Genomic DNA, 11,045 nt, shown 5'->3' with positions numbered 1-11,045 from the left:
AGTATAGCCAAAATGTGGAAAGAGCCCAGATGCCCAACACAGGGACAGATAAATGTGTCTCTTCACGCAGTGGAGTATTACTCAGCCATGAAGAAGAGTGACGTGCTGACACACGCTATAACATGAAGAACCTCAGAAACATTTTGCTAAATGGCAGAAGCCAGATAGTCCGGTGTGGTGGTGCGCACCTGTGGTCTCAGCTACTGTGAGGCTGAGGCAGGAGGAGCGCCTGAGCCTGGGAGATTGAGGCTACAGTGAGCTGCGATCACACCATTGCACTTCAGCCTGGGCCACAGAGCAGGAGCCTGTCTCAGAAAAGAAAGAAAGAAGCTAGACTCAAAAGACCACATGTCATGTGATTCCACTTATATGAAATGTCCAGAATAAGTGACTCCATAGACACAGAAGGTGGATTCATGGTTGTTGAGGCTGTGAAGGAAAGTGAGGAGTGGGTGCTAATGGGAATGGGTTTCTATTTAGGGCAATGATTTTTTTTTTTTTTTTTTTTTTTTTTGAGACAGTGTCTCGCTCTGTCGCCCAGGCTGGAGTGCAGTGGTGCAATCTCGGCTCATTGCAACCTCCGCCTCCTGGCTTCACACCATTCTCCTGCCTCAGCCTCCCGAGTAGCTGGGACTACAGGCACCTGCCACCACACCCAGCTAATTTTTTGTATTTGTTTTTTAGTAGAGACAGGGTTTCACCGTGTTAGCCAGGATGGTCTCGATCTCCTGACCTTGTGATCTGCCCGCCTCGGCCTCCCAATGTGATACCCTACCTTGTTTTAACCTGAGTGACCCTCTCCTATTAGAGAGAGAGCCGGACAGACTCCATTTTAGTTTCTTCACCTGCAGCCGCCTTTACCTCCCTCTCTTAAGGCATAACTAGTATAAACCGACTCAAAGCACGTCCAGGAATGCACCTACTGATAAGATACTGAGGCAAGCTGCACCAGCAGCTCCTGGGGACGCACACGGTGGATGGCACCCGAAACCCCTGCATTTATCTCTTTGTGGTAGTTTAAGCTCCTGCACCTGGAACTGTTTATTTTTTTGTAACTGCATTTGTAACCAACTAATTTTGTCACTTTTTGCCAGTTCTGCTTCTATAAAAATTGCGTCAGCTAAACTCCCCGCTCCCCTATTTAGACCACGGTATAAAAACAAAACTAGCCCCTTCCTCAGGGCCGAGAGAATTTTGAGCATTAGCGGCCTCTCGGTCGCAGGCTAATAAAGGACTCCTTAATTTGTCTCAAAGTGTGGCTTTTCTCTATAACTCGCTTGGTTACAACACCAAGTGCTGGGATTACAGGCGTGAGCCCCCGTGCCCGGCGAGGGCAATGAAAATTTTTAAATTAAAAATCTGAAATTAAATAGTAGTGATGGCTGTGCGACTCTGAATTCAATTGTACGCACTAAAGGGATGGATTTTATGGTGTGTGAATTGTCTCAATAAAGCTTCTATAAAAATATAAGTACAGTTAGCCAGGCACGGTGGCTCATGCCTGTAATCCTAGCACTTTGGGAGGCCGAGGTGGGCAGATCACTTGAAGTTGGCAGTTTGAAACCAGCCTGGGCAACATGGTGAAACCCCATCTCTACTAAAAATGCGAAATTTGGACAGACATGGTGACATGCGCCTGTAGTTCCATCTACTTAGGAAGCTGAGGCAGGCGAATTGTTTGAACCCAGGAGGTATAGGTTGCAGTGAGCCGAGATCGTGCCACTGCACTCCAGCCTGGGCAACAGAGTGAGTCTCTGTCTCAAAATAAACAAATACATAAAAATAAAAAAAGAAATTATGGGCCAGGCATGGTGGCTCATGCCTGTAATCCCAGCACTTTGGGAGGCCGAGGCAGGTGGATCACCTAAGGTCAGGAGTTCAAGACCAGCCTGGCCGACATGGTGAAACCCGGTCTCTACTAAAAATACAAAAAATAGCTGGGCGTGGCGGCGTGCGCCTGTAGTCCCAGCTACTCGGGAGGCTGAGGCAGGAGAATCGCTTGAACCTGGGAGGCGAAGGTTGCAGTGAGCCGAGATCACGCCACTGCACTCCAGCCTGGGCAACAGAGCGAGTCTCCATCTCAAAACAAAACAAAACAAAACAAAAAAACCTGAAAATAATGAAAGATCTGATGAGAGTTCATTATAAAAACAACACACAACAAATTCTGGTTGTTTTTGTGACATACAATGTTTTAAATAACAACTGAAATCATGAACAGTAACAGGAGAACAGGTTAGATAACAAGGGCATTGACAAATTTTTAGGACATTTATATAATTTCTGAAATAGCAACATTTTAACTATATAAATATAATGTATGGAAGGTTAAGTGTCTTTTCTTTGACAATGCTTCCCATGTAATTGAATATATCAAATAAACCGAATTAGTTTAACATTTTTCTTTTAACGAGGTGGTAGAACAAATCCTTTCAAACTGTCAGTTTCAAAGATTGGACAGTTTCAAAGGATTTGAGTTTTGAGATTTTCAGGGACCTTCTAGAAAACTTCAAAGTCCATTTGAGGTCAAGAAGATTTAATTTATAATTTGATTCTGATTTTGGGAAGTTGGCAAAGATGTCAAAAGATCTGAAAACTTAAATAAAATAGGATCATATGTCATCGTGAAACAATATTTCGTTATCTGTTTAACCAAAGTGACAATAAAGATTTCAAAGGTAAATAAAGGAGATAACATAAAAAAGACAATAAACTAACACATTTATAAGAGGAAAAGAGTGTGAACCACCAGGGCCCATCTGGAGGATAATGGTTAAAAAAGCCATGGGTTGGACACAGTGGCTCACGTCTGTAAGCCCAGCACGTTCCCATTTGTGTTTTGTTTTGTTTTGTTTTGTTTTGTTTTGTTTTGTTTTTTAAACGGAGTCTTGGCCTGTTGCCCAGGCTGGAGTGCAGTGGCGCCATCTCAGCTCCCTGCAAGCTCCGTCTCCCGGGTTTACACCATTCTCTCGCCTCAGCCTCCTGAGTAGCTGGGATTACAGGAGTGAGCCATTGTGCCCGGCCAGCCATGCTGGTCTTAAACTCTTGACCTCAAGTGATCTGCCTACCTCGGCCTCCCAAAGTGCTGGGATTACAGGCATGAGTTACTGCGCCCGGCCACATCTCTGTTTTAAATAAATTTATAAATTAATAAAATAAACGTGGCCGGGCATGGTGGCTCACGCCTGTAATCCCAGCACTTTGGGAGGCCGAGGCAGGTGGATTGCATGAGTTTAGGAGTTCAAGACCAGCCTGGCCAATGTGGAGAAACCCCGTCTCTACTAAAAATATAAAAAGTAGCCGGGCATGGTGGTGGGCGCCTGTAGTCCCAGCTACCTGGGAGGCTGAGGCAGGAGAACGGCTTGAACCTGGGAGGTGGAGGTTGCAGTGAGCTGAGATCGTGTCATTGCACTCCAGCCTCAGCGACAGAGCGAGACTCTGTCCCTGCCACAAAAAAAAAAAAAAAAAAAAAACAACGAGGCAGCTCCTATACACTGACAAGCAAGTCTTCAGGATGTTGACTGCAGGCAGCACTGTAGGGAATAAGGCATTTTGTATCCGCGGTGTCGCCTAACAAGGCGTGGCTGGGAACATACACAAGGCAGGACCCGGGTGTTAGTGAGGGACGAATAGAGAAGACCTTGTGTGCCCCGTGCTACAACCTTCACGTCGCTTTGCTCCACATGAGGCTCTTACTGGATTCACCACTTGAAACACACACATTTAAACATTATATAAAAATCACGGTTCTAGGATGGCAGAGGCAAGCCTTCTGCGTCTGTACTGAGGACACAGATGAGGTGGATCCACCTCTGGCGCCCACGCCACCCTGAGCCAGCAGCATTTTCCTAACAGGAAACCAGTGTTATCTTTTAGAAATCAAAGACACTCAAGCGTTGCTAATATAACGCCTGCACTTTGACCTGGCTCTGGATGTACTGGGCTCTGGATTCCTCTGCTTAATTGTCCTAGGAGGGGCCACATTGTATTAATGAGTAAACTGAGGCACAATAACTTTTAAAGTGTTCATTTAGCAAACAGTGATTAATGACTCGGGCAGCTCCAAACCAGCAGGTGGCCCTGGATGCACCAAGTGACTCCAGAGGGAGCTGGGACGGATGGGGCAGAGCTAAGACAATACTTGGTTGGCAAAGGTGGCAGTGGCTGCGTTTGGTCGGTTCCCTTGGAGGCCACGCAGTTCCAACTGACCCTCTGAGTTTGTGGGTTCCCCACGTGTGGAGTAACCAACACAGACTGAAACTTTTAGAAAAAAATTCCAGAAAGTTTCAAAAAGCAAAATTTGAATTTGCTGCACATCTGTCCTAAAGTGCAGTGCGGGCTTCCCACTAGCCATGAGCACCTCCGATCTGAAGATGATGGGACACACAGAGACAGTTACGTGCAATGATGCCGGTTTCTATCAGGGACTGGAGCATCCATGGATTGTGTGATCTACTGGGGTCCTGGAACCCATCCCCACCAACGCCAAGGGCCACTGTGCTGAGACAAGTTCGGTTGTGGAGACCCTAACCCAGCGGCGCTAGAGGAATTAAGACAAAGACACAGGAATATAGTATAAAGTGGGGATCGGGGGCTGACAGCCTTCAGAGCTGAGAGCCCTGAGCAGAGCTTGGCCCACACATTTATTGACAGAAAGCCAGTGATAAGCATTGCTTCTATAGATTATAGATCAGCTAAAAGCATTCCTTATGGGAAACAAAGCATTCTCAGCGAGGAACAGAGAAACCGGCTCTGGCTGATTATCTGCAGCAAAAACATGTTAAGGCACGGACCGCTCCTGCTATCGGCTGTGGTTTGAGCAGCTTTCTGCTCCAGGTGGGGCCAGGTGTTCCTTGCCCTGCTCCAGTAAACCAACAACTTTTAGCAGTGTGTGTGACAGCTATCATGAGCATGTCACATTGCTGCAGAAATGCTGTTTAGGGCCATTTCTTTAAGGCCCGTTTATGCCAGGCTTAGGGTCTCTGTTCCCAACACCACTGTGTACGTATATTGGCTGCTTCTGATGTGTTAAGCCTAAGTCCTATTCTTCTAGCTCAAGTAAAGTTTCAATTACGTTTACGAATCAAACAACATTGAGGTTACTTATGAGGCCTAATTGGTTCTGTCTGTGCAGGATTCGTCAGGCCTGGTGTCCCTTGCGATTTAATAATTCTTACCTCTGGCCGGGCGCCGTGGCTCACGCCTGTAATCCCAGCACTTTGGGAGGCCGAGGCAGGAGGATCACCTGAGGTTAGGAGTTGGAGACCAGCCTGGCCAACATGGTGAAACCCTATCTCTACTAAAAATGCAAAAAAATTAGCCAGGTGTGGTGGTGTGTGCCCATAATCCCAGCTACTTTTTTTTTTTTTTTTTTTTTTTGAGACAGAGTCCCACCCTTGTTACCAGGCTGGCGTGCAATGGCGCGATCTCGGCTCACTGCACCCTCCGCCTCCTGGGTTCAAGGATTCTCTGCCTCAGCCTCCCGAGTAGCTGGGATTACAGGCGCCCGCCACCACACCCAGCTAATATTTTGTATTTTTAGTAGAGACGCGGTTTTACCATGTTGGCCAGGCTGGTGTCAAACTCCTGACCTCAGCTGATCTACCTGCCTTGGCCTCCCAAAGTGCTGGGATTACAGGCATGAGCCACTGTGTCCGGCCAATCCCAGCTACTCTTGCTGAGGCAAGATAATCATTTAAGCCCACAGGAGGTGGAGGTTGCAGTGAGCCGAGATCACGCCACTGCACTCCAGCCTGGGTGACAGAGTGGGACTCTGTCTCAAAATAAATAAATAATAATAATTCTCACCTCATCCTAGCAGGTGGGTCTCTTTTCTGCCCCTCCTGGAGCAGAGTTGACACCCAGGGCTGGGGGAACGGCCCTGGAGGCATCCCAGATCCTCTCCCCGCCCCCCGGAGCCTTCTGACCCAGGTTAGTCCAATGCCATCCCTCCCCTGCCTTGGCCACCACCTGCTCCTGGGCTTTGTGGTAACAGACATTTCCAGAGAGGAGCTTTCTTGGCACGGCCGGTGGAGGTGACGTGGTGGTGAGTGCAGGGACTCAACCTCAGGCACCTGGGCTGTTCTGCCCTCCTCCCTGGAGGCAGGGGAAGGGGAAGGCAAGACAGGATGAGGACTGATGGCAGGGGCTGCCTGGGGCTCCAGACCCACCCCTGCCCGCAGGAGCCCCCCTTACACCAGCCCAGGCCGGGCAGCTGCTACATGAAGATTGAATGGAGGTTTCTGCCTGGGAGGTGAGGACTGTGGCAGAATGTACCATGGCCGCCCCGCCGTGGCTCTGAAGTTTCTGGGAGGGAGACAGGGACTCCCAAGGGCCCTTCCCACTGGAGGCCCACACATCCCAGCCACGCCCATTTGCCACTGAAGAGCAGACTACAGGGACCGTGGGTGGTGCTAGCAGCGGAATCCCACAGCCCCGGGGCCAGCAGGTACTTGCCCAGAGCACCGTCTCTCCTGCTGAGGAACTGCCTTCCCTGGCTAAGGTGGCAGGCAAGGCTGACGAGGGCCCGAGGCTGGTCCCGGGAGGGCACCTGAATGTGGGCCTCTGCTAGTATTTAACGGTGCAGATGGCGGAGCTGGTGTCCACCTGCTAGAACCTGCCTGGGCCTCTGGTAGGGCAGGTGTGGATAACAGACCCCCCCACAGAGCCCTCCAGCTGCACTCCCTGCCTGTGCCGCCCGGCAGGAACCGACCCATGGCAGAGGACGCAGCAGACAGGGACGTGGTCCAGGCCCTCACCCGCACCTGCTTGCCAGGGAACATGCGCGCCCAGGAGCCCTGGGAGGACGCACGTAACTTCCGGTCCCAGGACACCGACATCCACCTGGTGACATTGCCCAAGTCAGGTGAGGCGCGGTGGCTGGGGCGGGGTCTGGGCAGGATGGCTCACACTACTCCACCATCCACACTGCCCCAGCATGCCTCAGTCCTCCCAGACACTGGGGAGTGAACCCCACCACCCGAACCCCCTTGCAGGCACCTGTGCCCACGGGAGCCCAAGGGCTGCCTCTCCGGCCTTGTACAGAACGGTCTTCCAGACAAGGAAGTACGTCTGCCGTGGTCAATTTCAGGCACCAGTCAGCACCTGGGGCCTCCGCAGAGCCTTCGCGGTCTCCTTGGCAACACATCCCACCAGCCTGGCCACCTAGGCCTGACTCCACGGCCGCAATGTCCTCACCCAGGGCCACCCACAGCCGCTGCTCCCCACCCCACCCGCTCCTGTGTGTCTGTTGGCCCACAAGTCTGTCTGGACTTTTGTGTGGACACGGATGTGTAGCTGTGTGTCTGCAGGAAGGACATTAACTGGGTGTGGGGATCATGTAGGGTGTGTGCACAGAATGGGGGGTCCCGGTGGGCATGGGGTTCCACCTATGGCTGTGAAATGGAAACTTTTTGAGCTGTAGCTGCCCGAGGAAGGCCCTGTGTGCCCAACCTGAGGACCTGGCTTTCACCCACAGGATGAGGAGAACAGTCCCTTCCAGCCCTGGCCTCCAGCCCCCAGTGCTCCCCTCCAGCCCCCAGTGCTCCCCTGCAGCCCCCAGTGCTCCCCTCCAGCCCCTAGTGCTCCCCTCCAGCCCCCAGTGCTCTCCTGCATCCCCCAGTGCTCCCCTCCAGCCCCAGGGCTCCCCTCCAGCCCCAATGCTCCCCTCCAGCCCCTAGTGCTCCCCTCCAGCCCCTAGTGCTCCCCTCCAGCCCCTGTGCTCCCCTCCAGCCCCAGTGCTCCCCTCCAGCCCCCAGGGCTCCCCTCTAGCCCCTAGTGCTCCCCTCCAACCCTCAGTGCTCCCCTCCAGCCCTCAGTGCTCCCCTCCACCCTCAGTGCTCCCCTCCAGCCCTCAATGCTCCCCTCCACCCTCAGTGCTCCCCTCCAGCCCCCAGTGCTCCCCTCCAGCCCCCAAATCTCCCCTCCAGCCCCAGTGCTCCCCTGCACAGTGGGATGATAACGTACTGTCCTGGTGGAGTAAGGGGGGCACCAAGACCTTGCACGTCACTTGCTCCACCTGGGGTCTGGATGCTGACTGCCTGGGATGGGGAGGGCTGGCAGTGTGGCCAAGTCCCAGTGCAGCTGGGGCTCCTAAAGAGGTTTCAGTAAAGCAGTAGGACCAAGACCCCCACTCCAGCCTCTCCCACACGCACAGAGCAACACATCTACACCTGTGCACACATATGCACCCATACATCCATGCACACACATGCACACACAGAGCAACACAGATACACCCATGCACACATATGCACCCGTGCATCCATGCACACACACATGCCTATGCACACATGCCTAACAGACACACGTACATGTGCTCAGCCAGGACCTGGGGGCTCCAGGCTAAGTCCTGACAACACAGGGGCCAGGCCCAGCTTGCCACCCTGCCCTGCCTCCCCAGCAGTGCACCTAGGGTTTCTCTGAGGTCGGCCGTCCCTTCAGGGAGATGCACTCACAACAGTCAGCCAGGCGGGGTTGCTGTGGGAACTTACTCAGTGAATACTGGAATACTCAGTACTCCTGGGCTGTGGTGGGTCTTGATGGGGTCGGGGGAGGGAGGCACCTGCTGGGCAGGGGTCCTGGGTGGGCTCCAATGGGGGTGGGGCCCCAGTGCAGGGACAGGTGAGGCGTGAGGCGGCAAGGAAGACAGCTTTCGCCCACGGCCCTGCTGTGCCAGGGGCCGGCGGTGCTCCCGTCTGACAGCCCTGCCACAGCCCCCGCACCAATTACAAGCACTTAGTCACAACTTCCTGCCTGTGCTTGCCTCGGCAGCAGGAGAAAGAACAGCCTGGACGCTGAGCCGCTGCTCTTCCCACTCCCTCCAGCTGCCCCCACACCCCCGAGTCAGAGCCCTCGTCCGACTCCGCGGATGGGTGGGTAGGGGTTGACCCCGCGTCCTCAGGCTGTGAGGCCCAGGCAGCTGGTGGCCAGCAGGACAGGGCAGGGGATGTTCAGCAGCTGTGACTGGCGGTTCCTGAGAATAAGGAGAAGCCGGCTCCCCTTGTGAAACTGACACCTATTTATCCAGCAGGGGCTCTGCATCCCTCATTCAATCCTCACAAGATCCCTGGGAATGAGGAGGCGTCTGTTACCTCCTGCCCTACGACTCATCACGCCCAAACTGAGTGGCTTCGAACAGCAACCGTGGATTAACCCGGGCCACGACCTGGGTCAGGAATCCACATGAGGATTTGCTGTGTGGCTTTGGCTCAGGCCTCTCGTGAGGATGCAGGCAGGAAATACCGCCCGGGGTTACAGGAGCTGCTGGAGGTGGTGCACTGACATGGTGGCCCCTGGCACTGGCTGCCAGCCGGGAGCTCAGCTGGGGTGGGAGCGCTTGAGCTTCCTCGAAGCATTGTCAGGTTCCCGGGAGCCGCATCTCCTGAGCACGGGAGCAGCGCCCGCATTCTTACCATGGACCGTCAGAATCCACGTGGGGGCCGGGCGCGGTGGCTCACGCCTGTAATCCCAGCACTTTGGGAGGCCGAGATGGGTGGATCACTTGAGGTCAGGACCAGTCTGGCCAACATGGTGAAACCCTGTCTCTACTAAAAATACAAATAAAAATACAAAAATTGGCCGGGCGCGGTGGCTCACGCCTGTAATCCCAGCACTTTGGGAGGCCGAGGCGTGCGGATCACGAGGTCAGGAGATCAAGACCATCCTGGCTAACACGGTGACACCCCATCTCTACCAAAAATACAAAAAATTAGCCGGGCATAGTGGCGGGCGCCTGTAGTCCCAGCTACTCGGGGGGCTGAGGCAGAAGAATGGCGTGAACCCGGGAGGCGGAGCTTGCAGTGAACCGAGATCACACCACTGCACTCCAGCCTGGGCGACAGAGCCAGACTCTGTCTCAAAAAAAAACAAAAAACAAAAATTAGCCAGGTGTGGTGGCACATGCCTGTAATCCCAGCTACTTGGGAGGCTGAGGCAGGAGAATCACTTGAACCCAGGAGGCGGAGGTTGCAGTAAGCTGAGATCCCGCCACTGCACTCCAGCCCAGGTGACAGAGCGAGACTCCATCTCAAAAACAAACAAAAATAAGCCATGTTGGACCCAAGTCTTCCTAGGTTCAAGAAGAAGGAACATAAACCACCTTCCAATGGAAGGGGCTGAGGACTCTAGAGCCATGTTGTAAAGCTGCTATATCCGTGTGACAGGCAAGGAACGAGGCTCTGACTCACTGAGACTGTGATGACTTGTCCAGGGTCACACAGCGGGAGCTGGCGTCCAGCTTGACTGAGGCAAGCGGCTCCAGGCTGTTTCCAAATCTGAAATCCACCCCCGAGGAGGAGCCCCTCCGCCTGCTGCAGGCAGGCCCTGCACTGGGTCCCATGGTGGCCCTCACTGTGGGATCCTGGTAGCTACACACTTTCTGCTTCTTATTTGGGAAATAAGTCCACATCCAGGCAGGTCATACCCAGGCTATTCTCGGCAAGGGTCAGGCTCTAACTCGAGGTCAGGAGGGGCCGAAGATTCAGGGAACCCATTGGTCTCATCTGGGGGTCTCCACACCGGCCGGCAGGACCCCTGACTGCCCTGTCCTAGGGGCCCCTCTGGGTTTCAGAGCTGGATGTCACACCCCGGGGAGGAAGATGCCTGACAGGTGGACCTACAGGAACTGCAGAACTAGCGTTTCAATTCCTAGGACTCAGCCTGGAGCCTGCAGGTCCCGGCTAAGCACGTGTCCGTGTGGATGTGTTAGGCATGTGTGCACGTGTGTGTGCGTGGATGTATGGGTGCACGTGTGCGTGGATGTATGTGTGCACGTGTGTGTGCGTGGATGTATGGGTGCACGTGTGTGCGTGGATGCATGGGTGCACGTGTGTGTGCATGGATGTATGGGTGCACGTGTGCGTGCGTGGATGTATGGGTGCACGTGTGTGCGTGGATGCATGGGTGCACGTGTGTGTGCGTGGATGTATGGGTGCACGTGTGCACATGGCTGTATAGGTGCACGTGTCTGTGCATGGATGTATGAGTGCATGTGTGTGCACAGGTGTATACATGTTGCTCTATGTGTGTGTGCACACCAGCTGCAC

Source organism: Pongo abelii, chromosome 18 (genome assembly GCF_028885655.2).
Source record: "Pongo abelii isolate AG06213 chromosome 18, NHGRI_mPonAbe1-v2.0_pri, whole genome shotgun sequence".
In the NCBI taxonomy this organism is placed as follows: domain Eukaryota; kingdom Metazoa; phylum Chordata; class Mammalia; order Primates; family Hominidae; genus Pongo; species Pongo abelii.
This window is presented reverse-complemented; position numbering follows the sequence as displayed.